Raw genomic sequence first — 19,382 nt, 5'->3', positions numbered from 1 at the left:
CTTGTTTTCATGCATTATATTGGAATTTCTAGTAGGTATTATCCAACAGATCTTGGATATGGAGGTACATTAGTACCTTGTTTAAGACAGGACATATTACCAAGCACATATTTCCACATTATAAGGAAGAAGGGGAATTAGACATTTTACTGTCACTGCAAATAGCAGCAGCAATCAAAGATTTATCTGTGGTAGTTTCTGGGTTTGAACATATAAATGCTTTGCTGACTTATTACATTATCATCTTCTAGCTGCTTGTACAGCCCTCTCCCTGTCAGGTGCAGAACAAAAAGACAAGTAGATTTTTCTTGTGCACTTCAGTCCTTGATCTGGAAGTTTACTTTGAGTTGCCACAACGACATTGTTTACTCTAATAGAAGTTTACAGACTTTATATTAACCTGTTATCAGGTAAAATAGATACAAGTTAATTTTAACTTAAGGCCTAAAAGCTAGCGCTAGATGCAATGAAATCCATCAGAAAGACAGGATATGCAGCTATAAGCGTCACCTTAAGGAGATTTTCTGAGTATAAGTATACAGTAGTGAGCCGGGGGATTTCTGAGTAGGAAGGTTGAAGCTGCCTCTGTTTAGTGTTTGTTAGTATGCAGGGAATCACTTACCTGTGCTTCCTTTACTTCACTCTCCCTTACTCCTCCAAAATCCCTCCTGCAAAGAAAGAGTCCAGAGAGACTATACCCACCTCTTAATGTCTTCTTGTTTGTAATATAAACTATTCCAGCCAGTTGGCACATACTGGCTACCTTCTTCATTCAAGGAACAATGATACTAAACCCACAGTTGCTCTTGAGTAGTTAGCCAGGCAAGAAAAGTCAGGAAATTGGCTTGAAAATAATGAAAGGATCTTTCATTTTTTTGTTTTCAAAAACTTATCAGATGTTGGGTTTTTTTCATTCAGACTATCCATTTAACTTCTCTCAGCTTGCACTTCTAAGGTTTCAGTTTTTTTCTCTAGAAAAATAGGTTTTTCTATTTCATTGTTCCATTCTTCATTTTATATTTAATGGAAAATTTTATGTCATTTTGTAATCTAATAAAATGGTCTTCAAGAGGTTCACCAAATACTTTTAGAAGCAGCATTGGAATACCCTCCCATGCTTCCTACTTCAGTACCAGAACTAGATCATTACACCAAGTTCTTCAAGAGGGCTGACTGTCCCCAAGAAGGGTCTGTATTTACCTCATTGGGCACTTAGCCAGGAAAATTCACGTACTTTTGGGATCAGACACAACATTTAGGTTTCAAACAAACAAACAAAGTAAATAAATAAATAAATAAAGCACTGTGACCTTCTCACTTGTTTTGAATGATCTGACCTAAGAAGCTAAAAAGAGTAACCCTGGATCCAGTTATTAAAAACCGTATGTGAAGAAAATAATACAAAGGAAATTGTCATTGACATAAAAGCTTCATATTTTATTATATTGTGAAACAAATGCAATCATGAACTCATTTCTGAATAATAACTTAAAGTGTTTGTTAACACCCAGTAATATTAATAGAGTGCCACATATCTAGCTTATTCCTCACATTGTTTCCACTGCTGTTGTGTTTATTACTCGTAAGGGACTTAAATTGCTTTTCCTTTCTGTATCATGTCAGCTGTCATTGTAATAACGGTTTATTTCTATATTTGGATTCCTTAGAAACTTTCAACAAAAGGGCCTTTAAATATTTTCATCATTCAGATCTTTTCTGTGAGTTAAAACATTTTATACAAATTTAATCCAAATTAACCATGTTTTGATGTTAAATCTGCATGTGATGTGTTTCTTAACATTTGTCACCCCTAAACAATAAAGGTTGCACTTAAAATGAAAAACATATCCTAAAATCTACATGATAGCATTCCTAAATGAATAATAAACTATTATTTTGCTAGTTGCTGGTTTATAAATAGATATTTCATTTTATCATTTGTAACATTAAGGAGAAAAAACGAAGCAGCAAGGGCTTAAGGAAATTAAGCTTATATCTCTGCTATACTTTTGGTTCATTAATGAAACAATACACATGCATGAAGCAGAAAATTATTTTCAAAAATACCTTCTCTTAGAGCCAAAACTGTCTTTAAATTTTATCTTTTTTATTTGTTCTGGGTAGTTTTAGGCTATGAAATAAGCAAGAGAGGTAAAACAGTGAGCAAGGTAAAAATAAAGTCACCATATGGGTTTTTTTTCTGTATAATTAAAATACATTCTATTTGGATTGTCATGTTCTGGATATACTTGTCATTGTAACAGACTTGATGGTTTTAAAATAATAAAAATATTACTGTATTTGTGTGTTAGTGGTTCAGATCACAGGATCTTATGATGCTCCAGGATAAGATGGTTTTTGTCAAGTTACTCAAAGAGAGAAAAAGGTAATGCTATCACCCACTTTTTTACACGTAGAATTTGAGAGACAGAATAGTACTTATCTAGGTTCACACATGAAGCTTATTACATAACAAAATCTACAAGCATCTGTGGGATCTTTCTCAGTGGTAGGTGATGTATAAACATGAAACTGATTTATTCACCTGTTTTAAATTGAATAAAGCTGGTGCATACAACTTTTATTTCTTTAGAAAAGGTCATGCATACAAGAAACAAAATGCCAATCATTTGGCTTGCAGTGATATGTTATTCAATTTTGCCTGAAAGGTAATCCTTTCATATAATTCTTCCTCCTAGATGAACACACAATTAGCTGCCAAGTGATCAAGGATTAGAAGGTATTAAGTTGAGAATGCCATGGAGCTTCTTTGTCTGCTAAGAATTCCCCTTATATTGAGATTTGGTAGAAAAGATCAGTGTAGAAGGAAGGTGCCAGCAAATTAACACTGTGTGTGCTTTCTGGATAACAACAGGGTGGTGCAGTTCATACATCAGTTAGAAGGGATGCCATCTAGAGGGACCTTCACAAGCTTGAGAATTATGTTCAACAAGGACAGTTTAAAAGTCCTGAACCTGGATCAGGGAAATACACATGATAAATACAGACTGAATGATGAATGGATTCAGAGTTGCCCTGCAGAGAAGGACTCGAGAATATTGGTAGATGAAAAAATAGACAACAGCTGGCAATGTGCAGTTGCAGGTCAGAAAGCCACTTGTACCTTGGACTACATAAAAAAAATGTGGCCAGCAGGTCAATGGAGTTGATTCTCCTCCTCTGCTCCACTCTTGTCAGACCTCAGCTGGAGTACTGCATCCAGCTCTAGGGTGCCCAACATAAGAAAGACATGGAATTGTCAGAACAGGTCCAGAGGAAGGCCACAAAGATGATCAGATGGTGGAACACCTCTCTTATGAAAAAAGGCTGAGAAACTTTAGCCTACAGAAGAGTAGGGTCAGGGGAGGCCTTACTGTGGCCTTTCAATACTCGATCGTGGCTTATAAGAAAGATGGAGAGAGAGGTTTTTACCAAGGCCTGTAGTGATAGAACAAGGGGCAAAGATCTTAAACTAAAAGAATGTGAATTTAGCTTAGATATATGGAAGGTTTTTTGGGGGGTTGCTGGGTTTGTTTGTTTTTTGGGGGGTGGGGTGGTGGTTTGTTTGGTTGGTTGGTTTTTTTACTATGATGGTGGTGAGAAACTGGAAGAAATAAACCAGAGAAGTTGTCGATGCCCATCTTTAGAAGTGTTTATGGTCAGGTTGATATGGCTTTAAGCCACCTGATCTAGTGAAATATGTCCCTGCCCATGGCAGGTGCTTTGAAACTAGATGGGGAACTACATGCTTGTCAGCCTAACCTTGGTGCTGGGGAAGGTTATGGATCAGGTCTTGAGTACCATCACATGGCATGTACAGGACAACCAGGTGATCAGGCCCAGTCAACAAGGATTTATAAAAGGCAGGTCCTGATTGACTAACCTGATCTCCATCCACAAAAAACCTCTTGTTTAGTGGATGAGGGAAAGGCTGCGGATGTTGTCTAGCTAGACTTTAGTAAAGATTTTGACGCTGTTTCCCACTGTGTTTTCCTGGAGAAACTGGCTGTTCATGGCTTGGATAGGTGTATTCTTCAGTAGGTAAAAAATGGGCTGGATAGCCAAGTCCAAATTGTGGTATTGAGTGGCGTTAAATTCAGTTGGTGGCCAGTCACAAGTGGTGCTCCCCAAGGCTCAGTATTGGGGCCAGTCCTGTTTAATACCTTTATCAATGGTCTGGATGAGAGGACTGAGTGCACCCTCAGTAAGTCAGCAGATGACACCAGGTTGGGGGTAGTGTTCATCTCTTTGAGGGTAGGAAGGCTTTACAGAGGGATCTGGACAGGCTGGACCAAGAGGCAGAGGCCAATTGTATGAAGTTCAACAACGTGAAGTGCTAGGTCCTGCACTTGGGTCATAACAACACCATGCAATGCTTGGAAAGCTGCCCAGTGAAAAAGGACCTAGGGATTCTGGTCAATAGATGGCTAAATATGAACCAGCAGTGTGCCCAGGTGTCCGAGAAGGCCAAGAGCATCCTGGCTTACATCAGAAACAGTGTGGCCAGCAGGACAAGGGAAGGGATCATCCCCCTGTACTTGGCTCTGGTGAGGCCACACCTTGAACACTATGTTCAGTTTCGAGCCCCTCACTACAAGAAAGACATTGAGGTTCAGAAGTGCAAAGAAGAGCAACAAAGCTGATGAAGGGTCTAGAAAACAAGCCTTATGAGGAGCAGCTGCGGGAACTGATGTTATTTAGTGTGGAGAAAAGAAGGCTCAGGTGAGACCTTATCACTCTCTACAACTACATGAAAGGAGGTTCTAGCGAGGTGAATGTCAGTGTCTTCTCTCAAGTAATGAGTGGTAAGAGGATAGGAAATGGCCTCAAGTTCCACCAGTGGAGGTTAGGATTGCATATTAGGAAAAATTTCTTCGGGGTTGTCAAGCATTGGAACAGGCTGCCCATGGAAGCGCTAGAGTCACCACCCCTGCAGGTGTTTAAAAGACGCATAGATGTGGCACTTAGGGACATGGCTTAGTGGTGGACTTGGCATGTTAGGTTAACAGCTGGACTCAATAATCGTAAGGGTCTTTTCCAAACCAAACAATTCTATGATTCCATATTTAGAGTTCCTTTCCAACCCAAACTGCTCTACGGTTCTACATTTTGAGTCCTTTGTGGGCAGAGAGACTACAAGAGTCTTCATAATTCTTCCTAGACCTTTTCCTTGCTCTGTAGTACTTCACAGTATAATGTTAAATATACCAATTATTTATGTTGCGCTTCCTGCATAAGAAACCTGTCAAACTCTTATTTCATGAATAAACAGTGAGTGTGCATTAGTGTAGGACTTCAGTGTTATTCAAGAATAAGTATTTTAGGGTATAAAGCTGTTAGGAGGGAATCACCCATACTAATAATTTGGCTGTGCTGTTTTGCAGGTGAGAAAATACAAGCAAAAAGGAATATTTTCATTAGCTAATGTATCAAATCCATATTCCAAACCTTGAGATTTTCTCTACTGTGATGCCTTTTACAACAAATGTACACTCTTTTCATGAAGAAGTATTAATGAAGGGTGTATTATATGAGGTATATCTATAACATGCCTCTTGGTACATGTTGTTATTTATTTTCATTGCAGTAGAAGGGGAAAAGGATGGATGGACTTTTGCTTACATATTGGGATCCGAATTAAGAGATCCTGGATTCAATTTCTAGCTCTAATTCAGGCTCATTTTTAAGTTTCTTAATATTTCCATTGTGGATTTATACTGATTTCCATTTGGTTAGCTAATTAGACTCTTCAGTATGAATTTACTTCAGGACAGGTATCTCATTCCCACTCTGGGAAGGTCTCAGCCAAAGCTAGCTATACCAACACTAGGGGAGGGGGAGGAGCCAGCAGGCTAATGTGAAGTGTGAATAGGCGCTTTCTGTTCAGGTTCAAGAGGTGGCCCTGTATATGATTCAGAAAACAGAAGTTTACATTGTCTTGAAAAACTGTATCTTGCCTGCTTTTTGACAGGGAATGGAATACTTTCCAAAATTTGCTTTCCTGCCAGCAAAATAAATGTTTACTCCCTTCTGGCCTCACTGTTATTTTTTGGATACACATGGCTGAGTCATAAGCCCAATTTCATGTTTCTCTGCTGCTTCAAAATGATAGTGCTCTCACCGACATGTACTCACCCTCATAGCTAGCTTGGCATCTTCGATTTGCCACTTGCTCAGCATACATGTCTTCCAGTTACTTTTTGAAATTATTCAGTTTATTCCCTCTTGTGCAGAAAATTTCACTCCCAGGGAGAGTTCAGCAGTATACAACAGCTGTGAATGCATCCCCCTGCTGATGACAAAACCCCACAGTTAACCCTACAATGTTAGAGATGTGTTCCATTGACCTGAAGCAGCGCTAGCAAGCAGGTTAACATGAAGCCACATTAGGTCATTTTGGAACATTTCAGAAGCCTAAGTGCTTTTGACCACCGATGGAGCAGAGGAAGGACAGAGATGTCACCAGTGCCAGTAAGAGTAAGAAACAGGTTAAATTAGACAGACCCAGATAGATATACTTGGCAGCTTCAGCATGATCTTTCAGTGAAAGGTGAAAAATCTCCATGACTTAGGCTGATTTGGTTTTAAGCTGGAGAAAAATTCTTACCTGACCCCAAAGCTACTGCTCAGGTTCTCCTTGAACAGGACAATGTGAGAAGTATTCTAAAAGTCTTACGCCTCAGACTTATTTCAGACATGAGAGCACCTGTATGTCATCTGGTGGTCCTTCATCCAGCTGTGCCAAACACTTGATGCTTTCTCCAATCCTCCTCTACCCATTTGAACAAGTCAACATGACGATTTTAAATATGGATGACTGGAAGAATACCCTTCCACGTCCTTAAGTCTTGAAGTGTGACAGGCAAGCGCTCTTTCCTTTTACATACAAAGGATTTCAGTTTTCTTTTCCTGGAATGGATGTGTGAACAACAGAAATAACATGGCTTTATCTTTGTCATTAGTTGTTCTAGATCACACTTTGCTAAAAGTCCAGGAATCAGCATGGGACCATTTGGTGCTTGAGAGCCAGTAAGGGTTAATAAAATTCCTCAGAGCCACTGCGCGCCCAGCTTGGGTACCTTACTTAATTTATTGCTTAGTGCATTGGCAAAAAAGAAGCTAAAATCTGCACACACTGCTGATCAAACAAGGCACCTAGTGACAAAGGCAATGGAAAAGGTTGACATGCTGATTGAATTCTTTGCCTCCATTTTTACTGGAAAGGTGTACTCTCAGACCCACTGGGGGGCTAAACCTCGGTACAGAGGCTGTGGGAATGAAAGGGATAGGGAGTAAACAAATTGAACACACATGTATGGCAGCAAATGCGGCACTGACAGAGCTCACCAAGGTTGATGTGAGGTTGCTGCTGCGTGAAAAGTTACAGTAATGAGGGGAGGTTTGTGATGGCTGGAAAAAGGCAAACAGCACATCCTCTTCAAGACAGAGAAAGAGGGAGGTCAAGAAAACTACAAGACAATATATTTTTACACTGGATTCTTTTCAGTTAATGTATTACCTGATGCAGGACAGAATGGGTTTCCAAATGGTTATACCTCTGCTACGTAAGAAGTAGGTATGTGTGAGAGAATTAACACACACGCTAGTGTTCTTTTTTGCTCAAACACAAAGTCAAGTAAATTAAGCTTTGTTTGGTGTCTTGAGAATATACTTGTGCTATAACTACAAGGAGTCGTTTTATGAGTTGTATTCCTATCATGCCTCTACTTTTCTTTTCAGAGCAGCAGAGATAGCAGGGTTGTTGCTAAGCAGCAGCTGTCACCAGAAAGCTCTGCGTGTAATGTTGTGGTAGTGGATTAAGTGCCACTGAAGTACATCACTTCTGAAGCCTTTCTGTCTGTTATCTGTTGAAATTATTTATAGCCACAGTATTCAGCCCAATGTGTATATCCATTTTTCCCTTTCCACCCACCCATATTGCCTGTGATGCCTGGTGAGTTTAAGGCTGTCTGTATTTCTCATTGTTAGTATTCTGAGGAAGCCTGGCCCTGGAGCTACAGTGCTGGAATAAAAGCCTACCTGTGACTGACTTCTTTCTGACAAAACAAGCCCCATTCTTAGCATTAATGGAGGTGCCTGTTAAGAAGAACAAATTTAGCTATATGAACATCTCCTTAATCCTTGTCTGCTTTTCCTATATGAAATCTTTTTTCCTCACTGACAGACTTGTTATGGCCAACTCCCAAAGTACTAGTTGCAGAAAATGCCTTTGAGAATACTGTTTTCTGTTTGTGAGAAAGTTATCTCCTTGACTGAGATTTTCACTTCCATTTCTACAGAACCAAAATATTTTGATATTTGAACTTTTTTCAAAAATGCATTTTCTTGAAAGTGGTAGGAGTCCAGTAGCTATTTTGATAATGCTGTGTAAACACAAAGTGCCATTAACTTTCAGTGAGACTGAAGAGATCAGGCTCACATAAGGGAGAACAGCCCTGTCTGTTCTTTATGCTGTCTGGGCAGGAAGAAATTTAGATCCAAAAGCCTTTCATTGAAATTGGAATGACATTGTCCACTGAAAAATAAGTCCTCCCTTTTAGCAAGTCTATTTAATCCACAGTACAGGCAGAATAGTGTTGGCTTCATTTGCACAAATGTCAATAAGTTTTTCAAAATTTTCTTAGATGTTTGGAAAGTTTAGTCATTTACCTTCAGTAAATAAATAAATAAATAAATAAATAAATAAATAAATCGATAAATAGATAAATAAATGAATGAATAATTTTCCTTTTATTTATTTGCTTGTGCTTCTGTCTCCAAGCAGTACACTCTTTGATTAAGAAGCCATGTTATCTGTGCAACTATTGTGTTTGGATGTTAATCTGGTTTTGGTCTCTTACTATTCTAGCAGTGCAAATGATAGCTAGTGTGAAGAAATAAGCAAATTTGTGGCTTTGGAGGTGGGAAAATGGGAAGCAAAATCCAAAACAGTACAAAAACATGTGTCCTTCCCAACTTTGATACTACAATTCTTCCAGTCATCTTTTTCTCTATAAATAGGTGCAATTGGAGTTCTTTACTCCTGCTCAGTTGCTTGTCTTTATAAAGGAATCATCACTTCCTAAAATGATGGTTATTAAAACCACAGACACCCAGCTTTCCATGCTTTGGGAAAAGAAAATCACAGCACAGAGTTGGGTGATGTTACATTGTTTTCCAGTCTTCTGAAACCTGGTAGACATGGGTAAAGTCACCTCTGATGACTGCTGCTAAGAAAGAAATTTGTCTGGCAGCTCTCAGCACTGCCAAAATGTTAATGTTATGTATTCACATAGACTCATTTGAAGGCGTAACTGAAGGAAAAACAAAAAATAACAAATGAGTTGAAGTGTTCCATGTTTAATCCTTAAATGATCTCTTTATTTTTAGAATCTTAAGTTAGGTCTTAGATTTTAATGTAAGGTCAAATGGAAACTGATCAGTTTTCATAAACGTCAAAGTGAAGAAGAATACACACACAAGAGTACTAAACTTATGCTGGCATAAAAAAAAAATATTCAGCTGATAATAGCTGACAAAAGAATATATGCTAGGGAGATAAATTAGCCAGAGTCCTTTATAGAGTCACTTCATATTTTATATTGACTATTCATTTCCATTTGACTTGGTGAAGGTCAGTTTGCAAGTAACACCCTGTGAAATTGCCAAGAATATACCACCAGCCAGTGAAAACTGACGTTAGCAGAAATAGAGGGATATTGTGATGACTACTTGTTATCAATGTTTATTGATTTGAGTTCCCTCTCGGTTTAATGTCTTTGCTGACACACATATCTTTCTGTGAATGTGTGCTTCTGCCTTGTGTAGCTTCTATTTGAATGTGTCAGTGAACTGAAGTTGTAATTTATTCTTTAATGAAAGATTAAAAAAAATCAGCAAGAATATTAGCAAATATAAAGAAATCACTTTGATATATTTGTGATATTTGTTGAGCCGCATTCTGTCACCTTTGACATGTGTGATGTCCAGCTCTGAGTTGTGGAAAATTAGTGAAAATTCGTGCCAATATACTGACAGTAAGAGAAAGAACAGGAGGAGAAAGGAGAAAAAACCCAATACTTAATCTCATCTGTATAAACACTAGCGCATCATTTGCTTCTCCGTATTGTGAAATTGTTCTGCCTGCACTGTTGTGTCTCTCTTGCGTTTAGGTAAGGATAGTCTCTTCTCTTCATTCACTGCCCAGCCTAAGTCTGGGACTTGGTGGACATGGTTGTACTGTTGAGGTAGTACCTACTAATTACTGAGAAAGCAGCTAATTATTTTAGGTTCTGAACATGATTTTTCAACGGACCAATGTTGAAAAATTATATCTTCCCAGGATCCTGATAAGAGACAGTGAAGTAAAATAGAAGTATTTCATGTTACCTTTTTTGAATGAAGCTGGACCTCTGTGCTTTCCAGAAAGGACGTGTGTTTATCTTGTCTTTTGTGATTAGGGTGATGAATAATTCATTTTAAATGTACAACAGTTCTGCAAGAGTCTAGCTGGTGCTTCTTCCAACTTCTGATGTCGGTGGTCTAGAAATAAAGCTTGCAAATGTAATTCTATCACCTTAATTCCCATTAAATTTGAAAATTAGCCCCTGTCATCTCCCCAAAAGTGTTAAAGAATGGAGTAACATTATCACACATTTCTACTTTGTCTCACCATTGCAGTGAAACAGTAAAGCCAGTACATAGAATTCAGGTCACCACCAGTCTCATGCAAATGATAACAGTTATTAATGCCAAACAAGGTACAGTTTTGACTTCAGCCATTTTATGAATTTATGTCTGTAAATGCCATATTAAAAATTAATTAATGCAGTTCATATTTCTGTTCATATCAAACCAGAAATAATAAATTGTATGCAGTCTATAATTACAGAAAAGAAGGGAAAACTGATAAATATAAATATTGAAATAAGGATATGCGGCTGTGAATGAGAATGGCCCTGTGCCTTACTAGTCACCATACAGTATTTTTGCAGCTCAGATAAAGCTAGGCAAAACCTAGATCCTTTGCAAATAGTGAAACAGAAAATCACAGAAAATATTTCCTTTGTTTATTTATAGTAGAAAACTGCATTTTTGAAAGCTTATTCCAATCTGAGAATAATTTAAAATTCCATGGAATTCCAGATTTTTGTTGAGATCATCTAATGAATCCTTGTAAGATTATTTGGGATGTGAGTTAGAAGGAGGCATTAATACAAATGAAGCACGTTGAAGATACTGCAATCATCACAGCTGTGAAGTTAAACTGCATCCATTTAAGATCAGTGGACTTGCTGAACATCGTTCAAATACAGCTTGTTGAGTGATAATATATGTTATCTGGTTTGGAAGCATATTAGTAATTTGACAAATAATATTTGGCAGTATCCTAGCATCAGATGTTTGTGCTCAGGTGTATCAAGTCTCAGCCAAGACTGTTTGTTGTAGAACTGCATCTACTACATGATTTTTTCATTATAAAATTAAATATCTCTTCAAGAATGGATCACAACCACCTTTAGTTGTATCAATAAATTTATCTTTTTTAAATGGATGAATTTCTGTGATTTACTCACAGAAAAGGTTTTTCTTTATTGATATGTCAGCAATTGCCTGATGCCAACATCTTATTTACAAGGTAAATGAAAGAGCTGAAAACATTGGGTGACATAGAGGGAATTTATCTCTTAGAAATAAAACACAATGTGCCAGTAGGGGAGAACATGTGTCCACTGGATAAAAAGCAGGAAGGCAGTTCATGGTTTTAATTTTAAAAAGTGTTTGTTTCTCCATGGTTTCTGATGAATGACCCTATTTACTCATTTTAGAATGAATAAATAGAAAGATGTTTTCTTTCTACTAATGATACGGAACTTAGTATTTAGTTTAATAAACCTCTGTATCTTTTCCCTGTCTGTTTAGTGCGTCGAATGAAGAGACGGGACGCAGCTTGATGCAAGCAAATGTCAATTTATTGTACAGAAGCACGAGTTTTTATACACTTTCAGAAGCTGCGCGTTTGAAACAGATTGGTTCTTGAAGCTAAGCATTGCATACTAGGCAATCCCTGATTGGTGGTTAACTACCAGCAATTAACAGCAAGGTGTTACCTTTCCTTGGCGCCATCCGTCTCCCACTCCCCTGTGCTCTGCAAACATGCCTCATCATGTTAATTGTTGTCTAGACAAGCTCGAGCAAATTCCCCTCAGCTAACTGATTGCCATGCATGGTCCTAGTTTCCAGCCCGCTCCTGCAGTTTAGCATCTTCGTATGCTCAGATCTTCAAGTAATGGAGTAACGCTGTCTAGATATCCAGCGTTTTGGCTTCTATGATCATGGATCTAACAAGCTGGCCAGTCTTATAAGCACAGCTTTAAACTAGACTTAGCGGGGGAAGAGGGCGGAATTTTGAGTAAAAGAGCCAGGGGCTGCTGATGCATTAGGAACCACCCAGTTAGGAACAGAGAAATACTTGTGAAACACATCAAAGGATTTTCGGCTTGTTCCTCTAGAAAGGTGACACAGCTGATAGCCCAACTGAAGTGTCTCTATACCAAGGCAAGTAGCTTGAGTAACAAACAGGGGTGGCTGAAAGCCACTGTGTAGCTAGAAAGCTGTAATCTGATTGCTATCACTGAAACTTGGTGGGATAAATCACACAACTGGAGTGCTGCAATCAGTGGCTATAAACTGTTCAGAAGGTACAGGCAAGAAAGGAGAGGAAGGGGGTTGCCTTCTATGTGAAAAAAAAAAAAAAAAAAGATTGATTGTACAGTGCTGTCTTTAAAAAATAGTGATGGACAGGACATAAAGAGCTTATGAGTGAAAATAAGAGGCTGAGCTGACAAAGGAAACTTCATGGCTGGTGTTTACTACAGGCTGCCTGATCAAGTGAAGGATGTTGATAAAGCATTATTACTTCAGCTACAGGAAGCATCATGCTTGCAAGGTTCTGATCCTTTTGGGGTACTTCGGTCACCCTGACATCTGCTAGAAAAAACAACACAGCAAGCTGTAAGCAGTCCAGGAGACTTTTGGAGTGTGGCAAGGATAATTTCTTAATTCAGGTGATAAACAGCCCAACCAGATAAGTGCTATTGGACCTATATCTTACCAACACAGATGAATTAGGTGTCAAGAGTGGCGGAAGTCTGGGCTGCAGTGATCATACCCTCATGGAATTCACAGCCTCAAGGGATATGGCCCAGAAAAGTAATGTTAAGACCCTGGATATTATGAGACAGGACTTTTGGTTGTTTAAAGAATTAGTGGGTGGGACCCCCTGGGAAACTGTCCTCATGGATGAAGGAGCACAATAGAACTAGCAGCTTTTTAAAGACATTGTTCTTGGAGCACAAGAGTTTTCAATTCCCATGTGTAAAAAAAACAGGCAAGGAAGGCAGGAGACCAACATGGCTGAGTAAGAACCTTCTGGTCAAACTGAAGCATAAGAAGGAAATGCATTGGCAGTGGAACCAGGAACATGTATCCTGGGAAGAATATAGGGTGGCTGTCTGGATGTATATGGATGGGATCAGGAAAGTTAAGGAACAGGTGGAGCTGAATTTGGCAAAGAATGTGAAGAATAACAAGAAGACCTTCTACAGGTAGGAGGAAGACAGAAAAGGAAGAGAAATTAAATTGTATTAGTATTTCAAGAGTGACAGGGGGAGCTCTAAAGCTAACTGTATTGGAGGCTGAAATAAGTTTGACTCAGAATGGGTGGCAAAAACATCCCATTGTGACTGGCCTAGAAGTTCCATGCAACCTTGGCACAGACTGTCTTAGGAGAGGTTATTTTAAAGACCCAAAAGTGTACTGGTGGGTTTTCAGTATAGCTGCCTTGGAGATAGAGGAAATTAAACAGCTATCTATCTTGTCTGGTCTGTCAAAACATCTGTTGTGGATATTTTAGTGTAGAAACAACAGATCTCAAAGAGGAAAATTATTGTTATTCAGAAATTATCAAAATAGCCCTTCTTTTCTGCATGCATTAGTGTGTGAATGAATGTTTCAATTCAATCCATTTCAGTCTGCTAGGAGCTTTTTTATCATCTTGACCAATTTAATATTTAGTTGTACTTGGCTGTTGAACTTTGAATATCAAATTCTTTGAGACTTGGAGCTCTCGTATTGAGTATGCAACAGGGGTGTGAAAAGTTCATATAATTCAGGAGTGTAAGTCATCTTTTGGTAGGGAAGGTGGAAGTTTCAGGAGTTCCTTGAGACTAAAGCTTACTAAGATTTTGAGATCATCTGTGGCAAAAGCATTGAAAAAACCAACGAGCCAAAAAGCAATTGTAAAATGCAGAGTCATTGGTAGAAGAAAATTAAATTGTTTAGCTGTTACCAGTGATAATTGATGATAATTTCCTACTGTATGTTTTGATACACATGATGATGAGAAGACCCTTGGCTATCTTGTAGTATCTCAAATGCTGTAGAAAATCTGAGAGAGTTAAAGTTACTTTGTGAGAAACTTTAAGTAGTACTTAAGAAATCCCTCCCTACTTGAGGGTGTTCTGTTGTTTTTTAAAATTAATATCTCTGAAATGTTGCTGGTTTTGCTTTAATGTCTCTGGAACCAATCCAACTTCTGGTATTTCTGTTGAGACTTTATATTGCTGTTGTTTTTTAGAGAGAACCAGGAATAGAAAAATCTTGTTGCACAGTTCTTTTCAAGGAGATAATTCGGTTTGTGAAAGTGGAAAGTGACACAGTCCCAACCAGAAGTTGAGCTCATCAGGGATTTACAGACTGTGTTCAAGATTCAGAAATTTGTATCTGCCAATAAATGCTATTAGAAGTAGAAAAATGAAGGTAATAATACTAGATTTAATTTGAAACTAATAGCAATATTACTTCTGGTGCTTTTAGACTATCCAGAACATCATTTTAAGGTGTTGTAAGCTAGCAGACAGCACCACCACAACCACAAGAGTCTAACAAAGCATCAAAGATTTTCATTATTTCATTGCAGAAATATGGTTTAAATTAACATAGACAAACCAGCTTCCTTGCTTTGCAAAATTTCAACTATTGGTTATACTCCTCTTGTTTGTTTTTTTTTTTTTTTTTTGTGTGCCCCTCCCCCCACCCCCCACCCCACCCCCCACCTCGATCTAAAAACTCTTCCTGTGCTTCTGGAAGCCCCTGTATACTCTGGTTTGGTGCAGTATGATCTCTGCTTAAGCATTACATCTCTCTCTTCTGAGAGGCACTTCTTTCTTCTGTGAGCCCTGCTGTTAAGCAGCAGTCCTTCAGACTTCAGTCCTTCAGACAGACTCTCTTTTTCTGCTCTGCCCGTTGTATTTTTGTGGACCAGGGTTATTAATATTTTCACCTTCATCTGCTATTCATGGATATCTGTAGGAAGACTCTTGTGTACCTTACATGACATGTTTAGTAATGATACACAGACTGTGGTAGATTCACAATGCATGGCATAGAAATTTATAATTCTGTCAGAACTATGGTAGCTCATCCATTGAAAAGATATACTTTTTTTTTTTTTTTTTTTTTTTGCAAAGATTAAGGAACAGTAATTCCTCAGATAGCAAGAACTTGTCTAAGATAAATAAAGGTAATATAGTGATTATAGACTGAGAAGATGATCAGAAGAAATATCAAAAACTAATTCACTTATTCTCACGTAAAAGATCTATGTACTGTTTGTGACATGTTCACAGTGGGAAAAGATTAGCTCAATTCCAAATAAACAATTCTCCAAGTACCTATGGTTACTTCCACTTAGCTAAGATGCTATAGCACTTTTTTCCAGTCTCCAGCATATCTCACAGTTAAATTCTTTATTGCAAAATAGAGGAACTAGTGCAACCTGTGTGGTCCATATGTTAAGTTTCAGCAGTGAAAGGAGATTACTTCCTCTGCAAATACATTTTCCACAGACAAAACATTTAAACTGTCCTGCAAGCTATGCACTATTTATTCATTCATTATTTGGGTATGTGTCTGAAGGTGCTGGTGTTAGACAGAACAATCCTTATTTATCAGATAGTGAGCAGTACCATGTCTTGTATGTTTCTATTAGAGTCAGTAGAACTGTACCATGAGTTTCAAAATAAGCACTGCTGGGCAATTAATGAGAGTTAATTAAAATCCCATCTTAAACTGTTTGCAGTCATGATCTTTCCCCAGGTACTATAACAATTTTGTTCAAAAGTGTTGTTTTTTATGTTTGCATTCCGATGGGGTGTTGTGTAACGGAAGCTGCTGAAGGAGTTTTTTCAACTTGAATTCTTCACCATGGAAAGCATTGTCATTCTTTCATCTGGTATTCAGAAAAGACTAGGAGGTCCATTTTTTGCAAACCTTTCAAAAAAGAGGGAAATTACTAAAACATAAATTGTAAGATTGAGGAAGAACAACATAATAGATACCTGATAAGGATTCACAGACTTTATAATGTAACACTGATTTATTTCACATGATTCATGTTTGCAAGTGTAAATATACTGAAGACATCTTTTAAACCTGAAATGATAGATATAGATAAGAAAAAGAGAAAGGAAGGGAAGGGACAGGAAGGGATGGGATGGAACAGGACTGAACGGGAAGGAAAGGGAATCTATATCTGGTCACTGTGCTACTGAAATGGAAAAACACTAACAGATAATACAGCATGGTGCTTATACTCAACGCTTCATGAAAAGTGGGAAGGAAAAAAAGGAGAATGTCATTTGAAATATATCTTCTTTGCAAAGGCAATAGCTCTCAAACATTTTGTTATAGAGAACACTTGAAAAGGTAACACTGAAACATAGCAGCATAATTTAAGAAAGAGGTCATGCTTAGCAAACATAATTGGTGTTATGAAGAAGAGGTAATGAAACCTGATGGTATGGAAATAGAAGACAAAGTATTCTGAACCCCTGAAAACCTATAAATCACATTACAGTGATCACAATACTGAAAATAATAATTAACTTGACAATTTAGTACCTGGAGATTGGGAAAGAGATAAAGGAAAGCAGCATTACTTATCAAGGAAGTTTTAAGTGCTACATTAAGATCTGTGATATGGAGTATGAGTTTGTCATCTGTAACTGTACATATTTCCATAACATGGAAATGTCCATAACATGGGGATTTATATTGGTCATCTTTGGGAAGCAGGCTGGGACAAAGGAAGGTAAGAATTGATATCATAAGGGCTATACAATGTAATGTGCTGTGTGGTAGCCTGTCTCATAGTAATTTTTGGAATATTGTATGACATAAATCCTCATTAATTTATTACTATTATGTAAACAAACTAAAATGCAAATATATAAGGATTTTTAAGCAAATTCTTGTATATTGTTTGTTACAGAGAATAAAGTTTATGAAAAAGTAAATATAATTCTTGACCTTGTTTGATACATTCTGCCTGAAAAATCAGATTCCTTTATTGTTGTGAGGCTGGTAATATGGTACTAAAACTCCTCAAACCATAAGTAAAATATCATACGCATGTATATTTATTACTTAGTATAAGACTTTTCAGATCTAAAAGAATATGTAACATGTTCCATTAAAATGTTCTGACTATTTTCTATAAGGTGATAGAACAGTTGCATATTTCCTGCAAGATAGGGCCATGAATTGTAAAGACACTGGCATAACATACAGAAACAGTAATTCTTATAGAGAGCTTAATCTTTGAAATCTCAGTTACAAAGGGAAAGCTCTAAGTTTGAGACAATAACAACAAAATGCTTTTGGACTTCATGACCTCCAAGCATTATATGAATACAATGAAATGACTTGCATCTTCAAGTGTCTACAATAACTAGAATCACAAAGGAAAAAAGAAATATCTATCAGAAACATTAAAAAATACCCAACCCTTTAGCTAGCTCTAAATTTCTGAGACTTCTGAAATTAGGTAGCTTTAGTAGCGTTATATAAAGAAATTCTTTATACCAAAGTGACACATAGAATAATATGGGTTAGTCATGCAACACATCGTGATTGAGTTTTGACCTGCAGCTATACTGGTGATGCTAGCCTGAACTACCTAGCCAGAAACTAATTCAGTGTTTTATGTTGCAGGTATAAAATAATAAAATAAAATAAAAGAGAATAAAAACTGGGGGGCATTATTTTCTTGAAGTTTGTATATTTTTTAGAAGGATGAAATGGAACCAGAAAATGGGCCTTTGAATTAATGTTTAGCGCAGAGAAAGTGCATCTGGAGACTTTGTGTGCCTCATCTAAAGTAATTTTGAGCACTTAGAAAATAAAACTTTCCAGGATATTCTACGTTGACTTTATTTAGAAAATAAAATCCTGGAGAAGTGAAAGAATACAACATGGTACAGTGGGATATGTATCTCATGCTTTATCTTTTGTTTGTAAAAGCATTTAACAAATTAACTTGGTGACAAAAAAACCCACCTACAAATGTTTTTTTATGTCTCAGGTGTTTTTCACGTTAGGAATAGATTACAAACTTGAAATTTTCCCCAGGACTAGGTGAAGTAAATCCAATATTTAGTAGGTGAAGACTAATAATTTTCCTTAACAGTCTTCTGATAACACTTTCTTTTGTATTATTTTTTTTTTTTTACTTATAATTTGAAGAATTTTTCACAGGAACACAGTAAAAAAATTCTCAAGGGGTAGTTAAAAAAAGAGGATAATTACAGTTTAGAGGAAGCAAAACTGTATTAACGTATTAATATGATTCACATAGTAGCATTACTTGCTTTGTCAGAAACTATTATAGAGTTACCGTTAGTATGAATATTCATAAGCAGACATGGATGAGAGTGAGAACAGACATTAGAATAGGTATTGGGTGCTAGATATTAATTTAGACCTCTTCTCATGTGATTGTTTTCATTGGCACTTTCGGTGGTTCAGGACACACACCAGTAATTGCATCATTAGAGCTGAAAAGGGGGGAACTTCTACAGCTCTTAGAACTGGAATGTTGATACACACGGCAGAAAGGACAATTCTGTCTCCATTTCCTTTTCACGTTGCAAAGAGTGCAAAATGAGAACATATGAGAACTAGCTGAAATTTAAAGGAAAACATTAAGTATCATCAAGATATGTCCAGAAGTTCATTAGTCTGAGATGATGAAATGGAATAATTAAGAACATTAATAAAACTGAAATGCAAAAATGTCCTCCAACAGAATTGAAGTTCAGATTTCCTTCTGTTTAAACAGAAACAATGTTCACAAAGGAGAACAAGATAGTAGAAATCAACTGTCAGAAAATTAAATCAGTTTTTAGATTTAGAAAGGATAAAGAAATTACAGAAAGCAAATTAAAGAAAGCCTCTCATCTTAAACTAGATATTAGCAGCTTTTACTTCTTTACTGTATTGGTAATTTTTTTATACCTTATGGGTCTCATAACTCAGTAATT

The 19,382-nt window shown here is 37.2% G+C and overlaps 1 long non-coding RNA gene across 1 annotated transcript in view; it reads right to left on the bottom strand.

Moving 5' to 3' along the window:
• Positions 1-19,382, bottom strand: part of LOC308059862 — a 67,125-nt gene that overhangs the window by 45,862 nt on the left and 1,881 nt on the right. The gene's annotated exons all lie outside the window — the stretch shown is intronic.

The sequence above is a fragment of the Falco punctatus genome (assembly GCF_963210335.1).
Source record: "Falco punctatus genome assembly, chromosome: 3".
NCBI classification, from domain to species: Eukaryota; Metazoa; Chordata; class Aves; order Falconiformes; family Falconidae; genus Falco; species Falco punctatus.
This window is presented reverse-complemented; position numbering and strand designations above follow the sequence as displayed.